Here is a 19,250-nt window from a genome sequence, read left to right as displayed (position 1 = left end):
GGACTGAGAGCGGAGGGCTTTGACTGCGCCTGCGCAGGATTTGTCTTCGCGTCCTTCTGTTTTCACAGCCGAAGACTCTTGCAACGCCTGTCTTTTCTCTGGTTGAGACCTTGTGGGCGCTCTGGTACGTTGTCGTTGCCGTAATCCCTCCCTTTACAATTAAGCTCTGATTCAGGTCCAGAGAGGAGGGGCCAAGTCTAATCACTCTCCTTTTCTGCACACTGCTTTACTCCCCTCCTTTGTAGAATTTTCCCCGGCACTCAAAATATATTAAGGATTATACTTCTTGGCAGGCTCTTGGGATGGAATTGGAATTGGGAATAGGGAGACTTGTGTTCAAGTCTGCCGCTAATATGCTGTGTGATTTGGGAAAGGATGCTTTCCCTCTCTGAACTCTAGTTCAGGAAAGGATTAGACTGTTTTCCCTAAGCATTTAATGAATGCTTGCCACGATCCTAGACAACTGTTGATACTGAGGCTACAGCAGAAACCAAGACCAGCAAGATCCCTGGTGGAGCGCAGAGTTTATGAACAAAAGCAGGTTAACTAAAATAAATAGAAAATTACAGACTGCGATAAAGTAATGAAGGAAAAATGCAGGTTGTGAAGGTGTCTGTGAAGACTCTCCCAAGGAAGTGTCATTTAAAATGAGATCAGAAGAATGAGAAATTGGTGAGGAAAGGATAGTGGGGGCTGATGGGGATGGAGGGTGATTACAGGAGAAGGACCCACATGTGTGGATTTAGGGGGAGCAACTTGGCATAGAGACATATCCCATCACAAATGAGGCAGTAGGAAGCCAGTGGTTGAGTTTACAATATGACAAGCTGTGTCCTAAACACTACACAACTCCTGTTGGTAACTTAGAAGTAAAGTTATTAACCCCATTCTATCGCTGACAAAACTGAAGCTCAGAAAGTTTAAGCAACTTGCCCAAAGTCACACCCCTACTATCTGTCAGATGGGGCATCTGAATCACTCAGGTCTGCAGAGTGGAACATCTGACCCACTGTGCTCTTCTGTAAGAATTTCTGGGCAGTGGAAAGGACCAGATGATCTTACAGAATTCACCAAAACCAAAACATGGAATGATGTTGGAATTTTTTTTTAGTTTTAATTTTTTAAAACAACTTTATTGGCAGTATGATTTCTGTACAGTAAACTACACATATGTGAGTTGTACAATTTGATGAATTTTGATAGATGTGTACATCTATGAAACCACTGCCACAATCAAGATACCTAACATTTCCCATCACTTCCCTGGAGGTGCACATTTCAAACTCCCAATTTATCCCTTCCCACCCCTTTTACCCTCTGGTAATCACGAGTCTCTTCTCTATGTCTGTGAGTCTTTGTAAATAAGTCCATTTGTCTTTTTTTTTTAAGATTCCACATATAAGCGACATCAAAACGTTTTTGTGGAAGTATCTCTACTCCAGGAGGAGCTGGATTCCTGCCCAACAGGACGTTTTCATTTGATGAGGTTAGGGATGGGGTTGAAAAGAAGGCTGAAATCTGACTTTCCTATCCTTTCCTGTTTTAAGAACTGATACTTGACTGGTCTCTGGGACTTCTAAGTCCAGTTAATGATTTCTTGGGAAAATTTGTCATTTTTGGTGTTTTGAGAAAACATAATTCATTCAATCTGTGGAGGACAATATACAGTTCTAAGTGTTGATGAAAAATTAATCAGTGAATCTAAGAAAGAAATGGAAAATTTTATTTGAGCCAAATTTGAGGATTATAACCCAGGAAAAGCATCTCAGAAAGCTCTCAGAACTGTTCCACTGGTTAAAAATCAAGGCATGGTTTTATGTTTTTGGAGACACAGGGCTGTACATCAGATGACATATTATTGACAGTTTACATAATCCAGATCTAAGCGGCATCCTAGTGGGTCATGTGACCTCTAACAAGCTCAGGAAGGAATGTTATCTTTTGAGGAGTTGTCTTGTTGATGCTAGGGAAAAGTTGTTATTTATGGTTGAGCAGGTATTACCTGCTGATGGGGATGTTTTGGTTGATGCATAATGTAGGTACACCATGCACAGTGAGGAGGGAGAGAGGAAGCCAAAGGGCAGACAAGAAATTTTTTTAATGTTAACATTTTTCTTGTCTTGCCATAAAATGCGAATTTTATTTCATACATGTATCCAGGAGAGACCCAGGAAAACTGAGTAACTCACCAAAATGGCTGAAATCTTCACCTTAAATACTGTCTTCAGCTGAAGACAAAAGAGAATGTTGGGGATAGGGGTTTGGGACTTCCAAGAGGGGGAAGGCAATTAACATGAAGATGGAAAAGCAAATGTTTGGTGAATAAATGTTTGCTGACCATGGCAGAGATAATGGGACACAGAGTAGACTCTGGTCTCTAACCAGAGTCTTCCCCCACCACACCTAGCCCATCTTATTTGCAAATTAACTCTGGTGATAGCTCTATTCCAGGAACAGGCCCCCTAAATTCTTAGGGGGAAGGTCAGCATTTCTTCCTGAGTCTTTTGGGCCTTGATTATTTTCAGTTCAAAATAATCTGCACACCAAAGAGACATTTTGGGGTGGCAAGTTTCACTCCTCTACAGTGGCCAGCAGGACTGGAGGGAGAGGGGATGAAGAAGGACTGCTAACTGGTATCAGTTTCTTTTGGGGATCTTAGAAATGTTCTGGAATAAGATGATGAGGGTTGCAAACCCTTGTAAATACATTTAAAACACCAAATTGTACATTTGAAAAGAGTGAATGGTTCAGTATGTGAATTATGTCACAGTAAAGCTGTTATGAAAAGAGAGCAATGATGGTTGTGACGACTTGCCCAGTTTCTAGTCTATAGTAAGTGCTGGGAAATGGAAGCTGTTGTTCTCATCTGGTCAGGGAATGATTGTTTGATTTACAAATCTGCTCCTCCACTTAACAAAAGCCTTCACTTCAGGGTTTCTCTAACAGCCAGCTTCCTTGAAGCATCTAAATATCTACCAATTCCCCATTTTTTTTCTTGCAGCCTTTCAAAAGTTTATTGTGTAAAGAAAGAAATACTGGACAATCTGTCCTCTGAATTTTCCAGACTGGTTTGGATTTTCTGATTATCTGAGTGGGTGTTTGTTGTCAGAACTTAGGTGCCTTGGGGAGGTGTCCCTCAATAGCTAGGAAATGAGGGTGAAGCATTGCCCTCCAGGGGAAGCCTTGAAGTCTTGAGCCAGTAGGCCAGAGCAAAGGTTAGCCAAGTCATCTGAAAGATACAGAGTGGGTCCCAGACCCTGTTCCTCTGATGAGGGAAGGTATTAGCAAGTCTAGGAAATAATGTGCCCCTTCTGAGGTGGAGCTATTTGGACACAAGCCTGAAACAAGGTGAAGGAGAAACAGCAATCTTTCCAGACCCCAGGTCAGCAGTGACTAAGGAAATGGGTTTCTCTCACTGCCTGGGCTTAGGAAACTGGAGGGTTCAGGTCCCAGCCCTGTCATACTTGCTAGGTGACCTTGAGCAAATTACTTAATCTCTGTGAGCTTCAAGTTGTTCATATGAAGTTAATAGTATACTAGGGTTATAATGAGGATTAAATTAGTTAACATATGTAACTAGTTTAGAATGTACTCCCAATTTATAAGAACTTAGCTATCTGTTCTTATTGTACGTGTAGCATGGAAGATACATTTATTTATTACTTTTTTACGCATTCTAGAAGACATTCAAATGAAGAGAAGTAGCCTTGAACTGTTTGTTGAAGCTTAACTTTCTGGTGGTTGAGGGGTCTTCAGGGATTTTTAACAAAGGAACCTGATCTGGTTGTAGAGGAAGAGGTAACCAGGCAAGATTGAGGTGTCTGTCCTGCGTAGGGTTCAAGGTCAAGATGAGTGGAGAGCTTTTGAGGCAGAGAACACAGCTTGAAGAAGAGTGCGAAGGCAAGAGAGAGCATGGAATATTCCATAAAGAACAGTGAGGCTGGAGTGCACAGAGGGAGGGGTAGAGGGTCTGAGATGAGGCCAGACCAGGTGGGGCTTGGAGGCCTTGCTGAGGACTTTGACCTTTATCTTAAAAGCAGTGGGAAGCCAGCAGCTCAGGGACAATGATGTGTCTTCTGAAAAGACTGCTCTTGCTGTATCTGTATGCATGTGTATGAGTAGTTTTTGTTTTTATTTTTTTAAATAAATGAGGCTTAATATGTAGTCAAATGTAGTTAATTTTTATCCTATTTTCATGATGTCGACAAAAAATTTGAGAGTCAATCTACGAAAGAAATAGAAAGTTTTACTCGAGCCAGCTTGAGGATTGTAACCCCGGGAGACAGTCTTTCAGAAAGCTCTGAGGACTGTTCTGTCCTTCAGAGGTCAAACCACTGTTGTGTATGTTTTTTGAGGAAAAAGGTTATAGGTCAGATGACGTATTGACATTTTCCACAATGCAGCTCTGCAAGTACAGGTGAGTGATGGGTCATCATGACCTTTTACAAGATTAAGAAGGAAGGTTCTCTCCCTCGGCGGTCTGGCTAATGCAAGTGCACAATACAAGCTGAAGTGGAGAGAGGAGGTCCAAATGGGTAGGGGAAATTTTTATGTTTAAATTTTTCTTGTCTTGCCATAAAATATGAATTTTATTTCATTAATGAGATTGACGGTGTTAGATTTTTATCTGAGTCCTGTGCTCCTGGAAAACGGCAAACAGTTCAGAAATCCCCATAAGCTTTGTTTTCCAAAATCTACACTTTTGTGTTTCTGGAAATGACTTACACAAAAAAAATCCACTCCTCCCCACATAATTGAGAAAAGACTCTCTGTCCACCAGTTACCGTAACTCACACAAATTCACAGACAACTCTCTTGTACACCTGTGGTGAGACCAAACACAGATTATCCCCTCCAACTTCCTGCTCTCTGTCTCCCGAGTGATTAAGATTAAAATTGTTTGTCCCTGTGAAACTAGCCAGACAATGAAGGTAAACACTTCCTGATCAGCTGGCTCAGACTTCCTCTGATTGCAGAACAATTCCAACTCTGCAGCATCCCACCTATAACTTGTCTAACCTTCCTATGAAAGTCAAAGATAAAACCACTCTGCCGAGACATTTTGATCCTTCACATCTGGTTGGCTCTCCCTGTTGCAGTAGTCTGAATAAAGTCATCCCCTTAATTAGTCTGTGTTTTGTCTTTGACGAGCTCTTTCAGACAAATAAATTCATAAACCAGAATTTGTGGAAACTATAATCTTGGCACTTATGTGCCATACAACAAGGATGGATTCAGTTCAGCTGAACACATCATTCATTGAGCATCTTCTATGTGCACAGCACTTTGTGAGGCACTGGACTGCAGGATGCATAAATCTACCAGGAACAATATACTATTACCTTCTAGGTAAATTGTCATCATCACAACTTTCTTTGAGCACTTACAACAACCTTTTGAAAAAGATATTATAGATATTATTGTCACTGTTATCTTAGCCTCAGTTTTCTCTTCTGTAAAATGAAAATAATCGTGCCTACCCTACAAGGATGTTGAGAGGAATCAGTGAATGCATGAGATGTTAGCCTGTTATTATTACAGACTCTGTTGGGAAAACAGTTTGGTCTTCTGAAAGGAGTGAGAGGCCATTGCCTACAAGAAGACTCTAGATCCCACTTGGTGTCCGCCACTCTCTCAGCTCACTTATGAACCAAGTGGCCAGAGGCTGATCTTTGCAAAAAGGTCACCGTGCTTTTGCTCTTGTGACCCTGCAACTCTAGTGTGGTAGAAGCTGTCATTGCTCCACTCAGTTCCCTGTGACCTCTTAGCGGACTCCAGCCCATTTCCAGCTGCCAGTATCTGAATTTCTCAGACTGAAGGCTTTTTTTTTCCCCCTGAGAATTGAGGAAGGTTGCTTTTTTCAGGTACAGATCCAGCTGAAAGGGACTGGGAGCACTTGCCAAGGAGCAGCCCTAAACCCGTGACACTAGGGAGTTGGCATAAAAATACCTCTGTTCCCTCGACCTTTGGGTGGGATAATTCTGAGGCATGTTTTGTGCTGGGTTTCTGGATTTAACTCTCCTCTCCCACTGGCTTAATAATGCATTGCCCCTTTTTGGGGTCACTTGTATACGCTCCTACCAGCCTGCCCTGCACCTTCCACATAAGAACTTGCTTCAGGGTCTGCTTCCCAGGGAACCCACACTCACCACCAGGCTCAGCTGGTTAGATAAGGATTGAGCCTTGACCCAAGACAGCCACCCATGGTGGGCCAGAACTCCGCTCCGTGCATGGTTATGATTAAGCAAAGCAACCTGATTCTTTTTCTCAGGGAACGGAGAAGGAAGGAGCTAAAGTAGGAAAAAGGAAACGGCAACAGATGAGCTGGACCCTGGCACCCCCACTGACATGCTCCCCTGGGTGGGCGTAGGTCTCTGTTCCGTTTTATAACAGTTTCCACCACCTGAGTCAGCGTAAGCATGGCGATCCTCACAGTCTTAAAAAATCCAGCTCGTGGAGGCTTCAGGGTCACACAGACTTGAGTTCAGATCAATTCTGTGTGGTCTTCAGCAAATACAGCTGAGTGCCTCTGAGCCTTGTTTTCCTCGGTTCTAAAACGGAATAATACTAACCACCTCACAGATACTCATGAGAATTAAATAAAGTAATGTGTGCCAGGCAGCCTGGCACATAGTTTGTTGTCGGTAAACGTGGCTCTGTCCCTTCCCTGAGAACTTCTACAGGTACTGGCATCTACAAATAGTTCCTGTCTTTTGGTCACCATAGCGACCCTCGGCAAGCTCATACATTTTCTCTAATGAAGCTGAGATGTTTTCATTTTTCCCTGCTGCACTTGTCTGTGTCTTGCATAGATTAAAAACTCCCAGAGGAGTCACATTTTAGAGGATGTGGTCTGATCATTTACAATCCACATTATCTTCTGAGATACGGGCAAAAACAATCAAACCAGAAAAATTGAAAAGGTTCAATTCAGTCTTCCCTGAGCCCAAAGATGCCTCTATATTTTTGGTGGCTTAGGGAACATCTAGAGGGTGGGACTGAGAACAATTGTTGGTTGGTTTTGGAAGGAAGAGTAGCCTCTGGACAGTTGGTATCATTTGAGAGAACTCCCCAAGCAAGCCAGCCTGCATCACTGTCTTTCCCCCCACCTTCCCTTCGGGTTTGTAACTCATTTTGATTCCTCCTGAGTACCTAATCTTGCCAGGACCTGAGCTAAGCATGAGGGTGTCAGATATAAATCTGGCCCAGAACCTGCCCTGAGGAGCTCACTGTCAGCAACATCATCTTCCTTCTTTGTAAGATGAAGGCATTGGGCTAAGTGATTTTTAAATCCATTCTTACCTTGAAATTCTATGATTTTTATAAACGTGAGGTCAATTCTAGGAGGAAGCCCTGTGAAGAAAGGCTTTACTTGGAGATAAGGGTAAAGATGGGAGACGGTTGAATTATCATGGATTTTTGCAAAAGCTCCAAAGTGTTACCAAAATACAAACCCAGAATCTCTCTTTCTGTGAGTCTAAAAGGACTGTCACATACCTGGGACCCTGGCACGTGGATAAGCTGTGTCCACCACTGAGATTCAGAATGTCTGGGTCAGATCTCTGCAGTTATTTCTGCTTTAATGCTTGTTCTGAAGATGTAAATTTGTTCCAATGCAATTGATTTATTGGAGAACAACTTAAATGTAATGCAAATTTTTATTTCATCCCCAAGAAACATCAGGTGAAAGCAGAGAACTGCACCCTCCTGTACCAACTTTGTAGTGTCAAATAAAAAACAAGTCTGGATTGAGACACAGAGAGACTTTATTGGAAAGATTTATTGCAAGAAATTTATTTATTTCTCTCTACAATCACTGTAGAGAGAAACCTCCACCATAAGATGTGCACCTGCTCAAGGGTTAGGCCAAGAGGTTTTCTTTGATGAAGAGAAGTAATCAAAGCCAGAAAGAACCAGCTGTGGAAAGAAGGATAAAAGGCTGGTATGGTGGGACAGAGTAACTCAGAATATCAGCCCAACTCAGGAGGACCCTAGGGAGGGGCTGTATGCTGGCTCACACTGAGGATGGGCCAAAGCTCAGGGCCCTGGGAGAAGGAGAGTTTCATAAACCACAGTTTGGTTGACATGAAGTTTGTTCTGACTGATCACTGGGGCAAAACAATATAGCAAATCATTTATATGGCCAAGAATAAGAATTTGGAAGGTCTGTGTCTGGCCTGATCATATGTTAATAAGGGGGTCATCCACTGTAAGAGAGTGGTTGTGTGGGCGTATGGAATACTGGGGGCAGAGCGGAGGGAAGGAGGTGGGGTGGGGACAGAGTGGGTACCCACCATCCAGAGTCACCCCAGCCTGGAAGAGAGGGGGGAAGTTTACATATAGATGCTAGTGAGCTACCTGTCAATTTCCAAGCAGCCTCTGCAGAGCCCAAAGCTTGTGCTTGGGAGTGGGGAACTGAGCACCTCCTTCCCCCTGCTCCCCTCCCTCAGTGGGCAGCTTCCTCTCACTTATCAGGATGGGTAGAAGGCTGCGGAGACCGCTTTGAGAGGCTGAGGGTGCTAATCAGAAGATAGCGCACCATCCATAATTCTGAGTGTGTGGGATCAGGCCCAGGGGAGCTTTCTCTGTGCATCCTCCCTGGTTTGCACCCTAGTTAAGCCCTGGACTTGCTGTGTGATCTTGGGAAACTCATATGGCCCCTCTGGTTCTCAGTTGGTTTCATTTAATGCAAAGTTATGGGGTTGCACTACATCAGTGGTTTCTACTGTTGCTCCCAACAGCATCTGATGGCATAAAGTTTACTCTGGGAGGGTTCCGGTGGGGGGCCTTAAAGGCTGGGAGAAGTATTGCCTTGGACTAATGGGAGGCCCTCAAAGAGAAAGGAGATGGACCTTGACTTCTGGACATTTCATACCTAAGATTATCCAACATGGCTGCCCTTTAGAATCGAAGAGCTTAGAAAATATCAAGAGTGTTTGCCCCAGACCTGCTGACTCAGAATCTTGCAGGGAATGGGGACTGGAAGAAAGCTCTCCAGGAAATTCTGAAGCAGCAGGCGTTGGAGATCCAAGATCTGAGCCAACCCATTGTTCTGCCAACCACCTCCTTCCCAGCTGCCCTGCTGCCCACCCTGGAGGTGCCAATGCCAGGAGGCAGCCCCCACTTCAAAGGGAAGGGAAAAGCCTTCTGAAGCCAGGAATCTGAAAACATCGGGGACCAGACAGCAGCAGTTCCTCGGAAGGCAGCCCATCGCCTGCCGCCAGCTGCTCCAAGCGCGTTCACTCACACACACCTGTCGCGTGGAGCTGCCAGTCTCCTCTGAGAAGCATCGTTTCCAGAGCCATGAGTCTATGAAGATCCTGAGTGGAAATATCACTCTCATTGAGCTGGTGACAGACACAATACCAAGAACAGCGCACTTATTATCACTAGAGAAAAACATTGAATGGGTTTTCGAATAATCGCGGAATGGCTCACACAGCGCGTAGGATTTCATTATCAAACTTGGCTCCGCTCCTCTCAGACATGCCTTTGACACCAGTGGTTTCTGAATTTGCATTCCTAGATGGAAGATTGGGATGCAGATAGCAGGCGGCTGAGACGGGGAGGGGAGGAGAAGGGTTCAGGCATGGGAGGCATGGTGGTTGCCTAGGAAAAAACCGATACCGGCTGGAATTGTTTAATTACAATGACACTCTATGTGGTTTAAGGAAAAAAGGAAAGTTATTATTATTGACGGAAGAGCTCCAAGTTATATCGGATTCAATATCATAAGGAACCTTTCTCCAGCTTCGGGTTCTGCCTTCCTCTCTGGGGGCTGCCAGTGTGGGGACAGAGATAGTCACCAATGGCCCCAGCTTGTCAGGCTTCCAGCTTAGCCACTCCGTTCCTCCTTGTCTAGAAGATCCAGCAAGAGTCTGAGGGTGGAATCTCATTGCCAGGTTCTGGACTTCCCAGAACGAAGCCAAGCGCAGTGGCCAGGCCTGGAGCCGCAAGGTGAGGTGAGCCCCACTCAGACGCTGTGAACTGATGGCACGGCCAGGTGCTGTGAAGGCACTCGGGAGCTCTTCTGGTCACCACAGCAGGAATGAAGAGTGCTTGCTCTCCCTGCTCTCATGCGCTGTGCTCACTTCTACCGTAGATTTTTCTAGATGCTTTTTTCTTTACCTGCTTGTCTTCCCCAGTGTTTGTGTGCTTTAGGGGAGCAGCTGTGACACCTGTCATCCGGACACTAACAGCTCAAAGCTTACTTTATAGTAGGTGCTTAATAAACCCAGAGGGAGAATTAGGGAATCTTGAAGTTTTGCCTTGACTCTGTCCCTAACTCGTATGTCAGCTTTGAGCCATGCCTTCTTCTCCTTGGGCCTCTTTCTGATACACTAGATGAGGGGTCAGCAAACTTCCTCTGTAGAGGGCCAGATAGTAAAAATTTTAGGCTTTGTGGGCCAGAGGGTCTCTGTCGTAATTACTCAACTCCACCGTCACACCAGGAAAACAGACAATAGGTGAGCAAATGGGCATTGTAATATTTCATTTCCAAAAACAGGGGATGGCCCAAATTAGGCTGTCTAGCCAGAGTTTGCCACTCCTCTGGTAGATGACTGTCCCCTTTATTTATTGCTATGTGACAGGCCACTCGAACATATAGCAGCTTAAAACAACAGCAATCAGTTATTTTGCCCGTGAGTCTGCAATTTGGGGGACTTGACAGATAGGCTTACCTCTGCTCCAGGCAGTGTCAGCCGGGGAAGCTCAGCTGAGGCTGGAGGATCCACTTCCAACATGGTTCACTCACATGGTGGGCAGGTTGGTGCTGACGGTCAGCTGAGAACGCCTCTGGGGCCGTCGGCCCAGGGATTGATGCTTTTTTATTTCCAGTTTTATTGAGATATACTTGACAGACAGCACTGTATATGTTTAAGGTATACAGCATAACGACTGACTTATACATATCATGAAATGACTACCACATGATATTCAGTTAACATCCATCAGCTCATACAAATTTTTTAAAGTAAAAAAGAAAAAGAAAATGACACTTCTTCCCGTGTCACATTCCATCTGAATACTTTTTTCAAGCTGAATAGTCGCATCCTTTGCCTGAAATGTTTCGTTCTCTCTCCTGTCCCTCTTACAACTGAAATGTAACCCCACCATTTAGGGCCAACCTCCAAAATCCCCTTGATACTTTTCCTAGTTCTTAGAGTCTAATGGTATGGATCTCGTACGGTGGGAAGCTTAGGCCAACTTTGATCTTACACTTTGTGCTTTCTTATCCGTGTACTGTATGCAGGGCCCATAACTTATTCCTCTCTTGTGGCTTTGTATATATAGAGGGTGCTTGGAAAGAGCCTGCTGAATGGAAGCCAACAGAAAAGCAGATCTCAACTCCCTTACCACCCTTCCTTCCTGCCTCCCCAGTATGAATAATCCCAGGAACCAGGGCTGCAACTTCCCTGGCTGACAACAGCTGAATAGGGACATGGAGATGATGGCTTTCCTTTCATGCCTCTTGAATCTGATTTCAGGCTATTAGCAAAAGCAGCTAATCTTTCCAGAAAAGGCTTATGCATGCAAAGAGGTCCAATATCATCTTATTCCAGAGAAAAATTGAAGAGTTGCCTGCCCCATTGGAAACCAACTTTCCTTCTTGGCTTGGTTCATTGCCCCTGCTTACTGGATTTGTGCTTCTAGTCTATGCCTTAACATTTATGCCTAATTCTGACCCAGCCCCTTCCTTGCCCAAAACCCTTCAGTGGCAACCCAAGGACCTCAGGATGACATTCAAGCTCCTTATCCTGAAGTCCAGGGACCTTCGTGACCTGGCCTTTGTGTATTTGTCCAACTTCATTGCTGTCAAATCTCTCTCCTTGAATGACCCTCCCCTTACCCCATTATATTACATTCTTTAGTCACTGAATTATTTGGAATCTCTGAAAAGATCGAGCCTCTTCAATGCCTTGGGACCTTCACTGGTGGTCTTGCCTCTTCCTGGAATGCCCTCCTTACTGTGTCTCATTGATACTAGGCTCTAATATCACCACCTCCATGAAGTCTTCCCTCATTCTGCTCCTCCTCTCCCAACTGGGTTAGAATGCCCTTACTCTGTTCCCATGGACGCTAGTGCTTCCCTTGGCCATAGTAACTATTACACTGGGTTGATAGCTCTCTTTAAAAAATGTCTGCTCCCCTCTAGACTATGATCTCTTAGAGGGCAGAGATTTGAGCTTTTTTCTCTTCCAATGCCAATGTCTGGCACACAGCCTGGCATATAATTGTCATTCAGCAGGTGTTTATTGGATGAATAAATGGTGGCTCATTACTTTTTAGACAATTTTGAAAAACAGAATAATAAACCTTAAAAGTCAAATAACACATTGGGGCAGGGGGTGGAAACAGTTGTTACAAATAGAATAAAGAGTTAATATATCTATATTACCAAGATCTTTTATAAACCAATAAGGAAAAACCTAACCTCCAAAGAGTATGAGGCTAAAAACATGAACAAAAAAGAAGAAACACAGCCAATAAACACATGGAAAAAATGTCCAATGAAACCTTACAAATTAAACATTATACCATTTCATGTTTCATATTAATAAACATGAAAAGTGTCAATTCTTGGTTTTAATGAGCTTGCGAGGAAAGGGGCACTTTTATCCACTGCTGGTGGAATATTCCTGAGCTCATTTTTACAATATGTTCTAACAGTCTTTTAAATATGCAGGCTCTGCTAAACCAACTACTCTAGTTGTAGAATTTTTATTCCAAGGAATTAAACAGTAATACACACACATCTTCACATACAGCTCCCATTAATTTCTCATTATTTTCTGATTGATCGGCTGCCTCTATCAGGGGCAGACTGACATTACAGTCATGGGAGCTGATAGTATCCAACCATTTATTCAGGGACAAGAGCAGAAAATCCTCATGTTTGGCAGTGCTTTGGTTACTGGCCACCAGCCTGTGGGAAGCCTTTCTCAGGTTGCTCTAATAAAGTTGGTCATGATTTATAGAGGGTCAACAAATTCATCACCTGCTGTTCTAGTTGAAAAACATCCAGCAATTACTTCAAAGATCAGTTTGGGAGGGGAATCCTGGCTTGGCAACTGGAAAGGGAAGTATTTATTGAGCACCTTCTGTGTGCCAAGAAGTTACTTGTATGACCTCATTTTATCTTTTGTTGGGCAGCCAGGATTATCTCTATTTTACTGACGGAAAAACTAAGATACAGTACAGGAGGAAAACCAGGATATGTACTAGGTATACCCCACTCCGAAGCCCACGGGTTTTCCATTGGAGCACGGTAGACTAGTTCTTTGAACTTAGCACTTGGATGTGCCATTGGTTGTGTAAGCAAAGATTGAACGTAGCTATTTTGGTTGTTCTTCATTAAACTGCATTGAATGAAATATTGTATGACACCCACATGCAGTAGCCTCACATCTTTTCTCAGGGACTTAATAATAACCTATCATTCAAATGGAAGGAAAATAATCTGCTTCTGAGCAGGACAGAGTGGAACAGGCTTCTGAATGGATTCTCACTCAGGGCAATTTCCTTTAAGCAAGTCCTCAGTCAGGGTACCTGTACATGTTGTGATAATTGATTGGGAACAGATTGCCCTGTCCTGGTAGCTTGGAAGTTCTTCTTGAATGATTCCTTTTTCGCCCATTCTATAAAGTAAACAGATAAGCCTCACTGCATTTGCATCACATCATAAGACAGGAATGATTATTTGGCTGATGCCTCCCTGCCTCCCCCGGAGCCACATCTTTCGGTTTCTCATGCCTTGGAGGAGCCCTGTGATGGGTCCAGAGCACCTGAACTGGGATCTGTGACTGAGATCAGGCAGCAAGGAAGAGGGACCAAAAACACTTCAGACTAGTTAGAAGGGACTTGCTGGGTCTTTTGTTTTATTGTTATTGTTGTTTTGGGGAGGTTGATTTAATTCTCAGTTAAATTTTTTTAAAAAATTAGATTTGGTTTGTTCGAGGTTCAGCAAATACATATAGTTCATTTGGGGTTTTTTTGTTTCTTTGTTTAGATTTGCTTTTCCTTGCCTTTAAGTTCAAATACCTGCTTTGAAGGTGGGTGAAATATAAAATTATACAAAGACATTCACATATTAGTCTAGCCAAGAAATTTAACTGTAACCATCCATTATGAAAATTTAAACTGTACCGCTCACATCAGCTGCCTCATTTTATCTTCTTGTCACCATTCTACAGATGGGAAATTTATGCTAAAAAGTAGGTAACTGACTTGTGGCTTATCTAATATTATATCCAGCGGTTCTCAGTCTTGTGTGAGAAGATGCCGTTGGATACTGGGGTTGAGGGCAGGCCACTTGGCAGGATTAAAAGACTTAAGATAAAGGGAGCAGTAATTACGGTACAATGGCCGCCAGCGTCAGAGAACAGTTTAGTGCATCATTAAAAGAGGCAGTTATCATGCTGTTTCTTAGAAGGAACCACCCCTGCAACTAGGCCCCTCACCAAGCAAACTTCTTTAGTGCTCTGACCACACCCCATACATATTATAGCCCTGCATTGTCCAATACATCAGCCATTAGCCGCACAGTTTTTAACCTCCTCTTCCCCCTTTTTGTAGTGGGCTGGGTTTTAAATTATCAATGTTAACTACCTCCAGGTGAAAATGAGTTTTTAATAAACACCTTATTACCTCTTCAAAAAAATAATAAACTCAAGCATTTGGAAACGTTGTAGGAGATTTAGAGATTCTCGGTTACCCACAGGGATACAGAGAACTCTCTCCTTTCATCATCACTAGGTGAAGATTATCTGACCAACATGTTGAAAAGCCCTGGTGCTGTATCTTCATCATGGATGTCTTTCCTGGGCGTGTCAAACTCAGCATATCCAAAACTGAGCCTTTGAAATGTGGCCATTCTGAATTGAGATGTGCTATAATTGTAATATACACACAGGATTTTGAAAATTTAGTATGAAAGAAAGAATATAAAATATCTCAAAAATCACTTTTTTTCTAGTGATTACATGTTACAATAAACATTCTGGATATATTGGATTAAGTCAAATATGTTATTAAAATGAATTTCCCATTTCTTTCAACATCATTGAATATGGCTACTAGAAAAGTTAAAATTATGTATATAGTTTACATTGCATTCCTATTGGAACAAGCTGCTCTGGAGATCAAGTCCTCCTCTGTTCCAGAAAATACACACTTCATTGGAGTTGACTTGATGTTTTTTCTTAGCTCTTAACAGGACAATGCAAGGAACAAATTTCCTGAAGTTAATACATGATCCAAGACAAGTCCTGACCAAGGGAAATGGTCAGGATCCGTACCTGCTAAAGAGGTACAGCCATGAATCAACAGCGTAAACCCAGAAGACGATTCATCCCAGCCTCTTTCCAGTTTGGAAATCATTCTTTACATCATGCGCTATTTTTCCCCCAATTTAGGGGAATTTGCCTTATTTCAAATTTTGCCCACAGAATGAAACTTAATTACCATGTTTTAAATCACAACATTTATAGTTAACAAAATTTGGATTTACGTGAATTGTGTCCTTGGAGTGCAGGGAGAGGTGTGCCTTGCTCTGCCCTGGATCAGGTAACCACTCAGTGTCCCATCCAACAGACAATACGCAATGGCTTCTTTTCTCAGTTATTACCAAAAAAATTGTTTTAACATAATGATTAAAGCTTTGCACTACACATGGAAAGGCAGTCCAGTGGTTGAGAAATGCTGAATCAGTCAGGACAAAGGACAGGGCAGGCCACAGGGCAGACATTCCTTTCACTCCTAACCTCATATGTAAGTAGCACTCATGTTCTAAGCGCCCTGTTATTCAGAAACCACCAGATTGGGAAGGGACCTTAGAAGTTGTCAGGGCTGGCCCCCTGGGCTGTGCAGGCGTCTCCTTAGTGAAATTCTTAATAGCCAGCTATTAGAAGCACCCCCTTGGAGTAGAAAGCCCCTCTTCCAGGATCCAGGTAGTTGGAGGTTTTGGGGGGATTTTTTGTAACAGCTCTGGCTGTATAAACTTCATGCATACACTGAAAAAAGTGGTCAGATGTTCACTCTGCCATGACCTGAATAGGATATAGAATACAAAGCAACATTCTCTCCCTAAGACAAGGATGAATTTTGATGCAGGCTTAGCTACTTATGTTTTTCCATGCCTCATAACCAATTTCAGCATTAGTTGCCTCATCTTAAAAAAATAATAAATGGTGGGGGGAGGAGAGGGAATGAGAATACAGAGCTTACTGAGTTGTTTTGAAGACCCGAGAGGAGAAAGAGCCCTCTGGATGCTAAGTGCTGCATGCACGCTGGTCTATTTGTCTCGATTCAGAGTGCCTATTTCTTTAAAACAGGCAGGGGCTGCTTTCCAAGTGCCCAGCCAGCTCTTGCCTTCACAAAGATGCATTGGCAATTACTCAGAGCCCTGTTGTCTTCTAGGCATTTAGAAATTGATTTGTCCCTGTGTTTCCAGGTGGAGAAGGTAAGCAGCTGAATAATGATCCATGGGTGAGGACTGAGAGTCCAGGGTGGGCTCTGTATCTGGAGGAAGAGGTGTGGGGCTTGGGAGGAGGTGACCCAGAGTCCCAGGGGAGAGCAGAGGCTGTATGCATGGTGTCCACAAACTTCAAATTGACACCAAAACCAGAGAGGGTGGGACAGAAAGAGCACTTGATTTGGAGTAACGCAGACATGGGTATAAATTCTAGCTCTGGCACTTACCAGCACTTACCTCGGAGAAGTCACATCATCTCTTTGATTCCCACACTTTCATTTCTATAAAATGGGAATAATAATAATATCTACCTTGCAGTATAAAGTAGTGTTTAAGTATTTAGCATCTGGAGCTAGACTGCAACTTATGAGCTATATGACCTTTGGAAACTTGTTTTGTGAAACAGATTTGTGGAGGTATGATTGACATAATATAAACTGCACACGTTCAAAGCATACAATTTTATAAGTTTCTACGAAACCATCACCACCACCAAGATAATGAACACATCCATCACCTCCAAAAGTTTCCTCCTGCCCCTCCCCCCAGTTACCCTCCCCCCCAGAAAACCACTGATCTGCTTTCTGTCATAATAGATTGATTTGCATTTTCTGTGTTTAGTGTTGGATCGTTTCTGTTGCTATGTCATCAAGTTCGCTGATCTTTGATGTCTAAGAAGCCATGCGTGCCGTCTGATACATTGTTACTCTCTATAGTTTTCATCTCTAGAACTTCTAGTTTGGGCATTTTGTTTTTTAAAGTATCTTCCTTGTATCTACTTAACATGTCTCATCTCTCCTCTAGCTTCTAGAACGTATGGAATAAAGTTATAATGACTGTTTTAACATCCTTATCTACTAATTCTGTCATCTGTGTCATTTCTGGGTCAGGTTTAATTGACTTTTCTCCTATTTTACTGCTTTTACATACCTAGTCTTTTTTTTATTGGATGCCAGACATTGTAAGTTTTACCATATTGTGTACTGAACATTGTTATATTAAACAAACAAATTTGAATAGAGACCATTTTAATTTAGTACACATATAACCAGAAATGATAAAATGTATAGATTTTAAACTTTTTTACACATTTATCCCATCCACTTAACATTTTATCTGGCCTGGTCATAGTTACATATTTCTAAAATATATTTTTGAGCTGTTTTTCTGAGATGTGGTTCAGTTACTTGGCAGCAGTTTCATTCTTTCAAGGCTTAACTTTAAGCTTTATTAAGCATGAGCAGGGCGATACTTAGTCTTGTGTTCATTTTCTTTACTAATGAGGCAATGCTCTTTCCAGTCCTCTGATACCCCGTGTATTATGAGAGGCTTCCATTTTGTCTATTCCGAGTCCTGCATGAGCTCTCATCAGTGTTCTCTCTCATTCTTTCAGGTGGTTCTTTGCTCAGTCTTGGCAATTTCCTCACATACGTGCCCTTGTCAGTAAAGGGAATACTTGTGCAGAGAGAGCACCAGGTTTCTCTCTCTGTTAATCTCTCCTCTCTCTGGCACCCTGCCCTGTAAACACTAGTCATTTTGACTTCGTCAGATTCCCAGTTCTGTATCCTTAACTCAAGGAGTCTGCTGGATTCTACCTGGTTCCCCTATCAGCACTGTAGATTAGAAACTTTCTCCAGGCAGAAAGCTGGAGCATGTGTAAGACTCACTTCATTTGTTTCCCATCTCTCAGGGATTATTGTCCTTCGTTGACTAATAGCCAATATCTTGAGAACTGTTGTTTGGTTTTTCAGTTATTCAATTGGAGTAAATCTGATCCCTGTTTCTCCAGTTTGGCCTGGAAAGTTATTTAAATTCTCTAAGACTCAATTATCTTACCTATAAAATGACAATAATATTAGTGCCCATGTCATAGAGCTGTTGCAAGGCTTAAACATTTTAATACTTGACTCTGAAACATGGTAATTTCTCAATAAGTAGAAGCCATCATTCTTGTAATTGTTGTTGTCACTATTATTGTTATCAATATTACTGATGATGGTGAGGATGGTGGCAATGGTGATGGTGTTGGTGATGATGATGGTGATGATGGTGTTGGTGATGATGATGGTGATGATGATGATGGTGATGGTGGTGGTGATGATGGTGATGATGGTGATGATGGTGGTGATGATGGTGGTGGTGATGATGATGGTGATGGTGGTGGTGATGATGGTGATGATGGTGATCTATGCATGGGTTTCTGGGGTCTATAAAACTCCTGACTTTTCAGTCCCAAGCACAGTATCTGACATTTAATTGGTATGAAGTATTTGTACCTTTACCGCTTCATCCAAGACCTCTCCAGCAGATAACTACTCATCCTCTTCCTTGGAGCAGGCTAAGAATAACCTTTGAGATCTTTAACAGCCATACTTTCTATGCCTCAGAGATCTAATTGATATTCTCATTGAGCAAATTAGCATTTGCAGAAAACATATTTCACTCCAGATTTATTATGCCCCCTAAATTAATGTAACAAGGGTATTTGGAAGAGCAAACCAGAGTTTAATTCATGTGAGTCTGGAGGTCAGTTTCTGAGTTATCTAGAGGAATTCAGAGCAGGAAATAAAGAGCTGATTCCAGTTCTTCCCAGGCTAGCCATAGGGGCAAATGGGATAGAGAACTCAGCTCTTTAACAAAGGAAAGAAACTTACTTGGGATATGAGGTTGAAATGAAAGAAATAGTGACCTAGCCCCCCAATCCCCTTAATTTCCAATTCCTGGCCTGCAGACATCTTCCTTCAGTGTTGATGTGGTCATAACTCTTTATGGACCA

At 42.7% G+C, this 19,250-nt stretch overlaps 1 long non-coding RNA gene across 1 annotated transcript; it reads left to right on the top strand.

The window, feature by feature from the left end:
* Window positions 1-30: 30 nt before the first annotated feature.
* On the top strand, window positions 31-1,532 carry LOC116280352 (uncharacterized). The gene is made up of 2 exons (XR_004189709.2): window positions 31-124; window positions 1,390-1,532. It is a non-coding gene; the product is annotated as an uncharacterized lncRNA (long non-coding RNA).
* Window positions 1,533-19,250: the final 17,718 nt, after the last annotated feature.

This window comes from Vicugna pacos, chromosome 4, assembly GCF_048564905.1.
Source record: "Vicugna pacos chromosome 4, VicPac4, whole genome shotgun sequence".
Taxonomy (NCBI): Eukaryota; Metazoa; Chordata; class Mammalia; order Artiodactyla; family Camelidae; genus Vicugna; species Vicugna pacos.
Note: the sequence above shows the minus strand (reverse complement) of the source record. Positions and strands in the feature narration are given on the sequence as shown.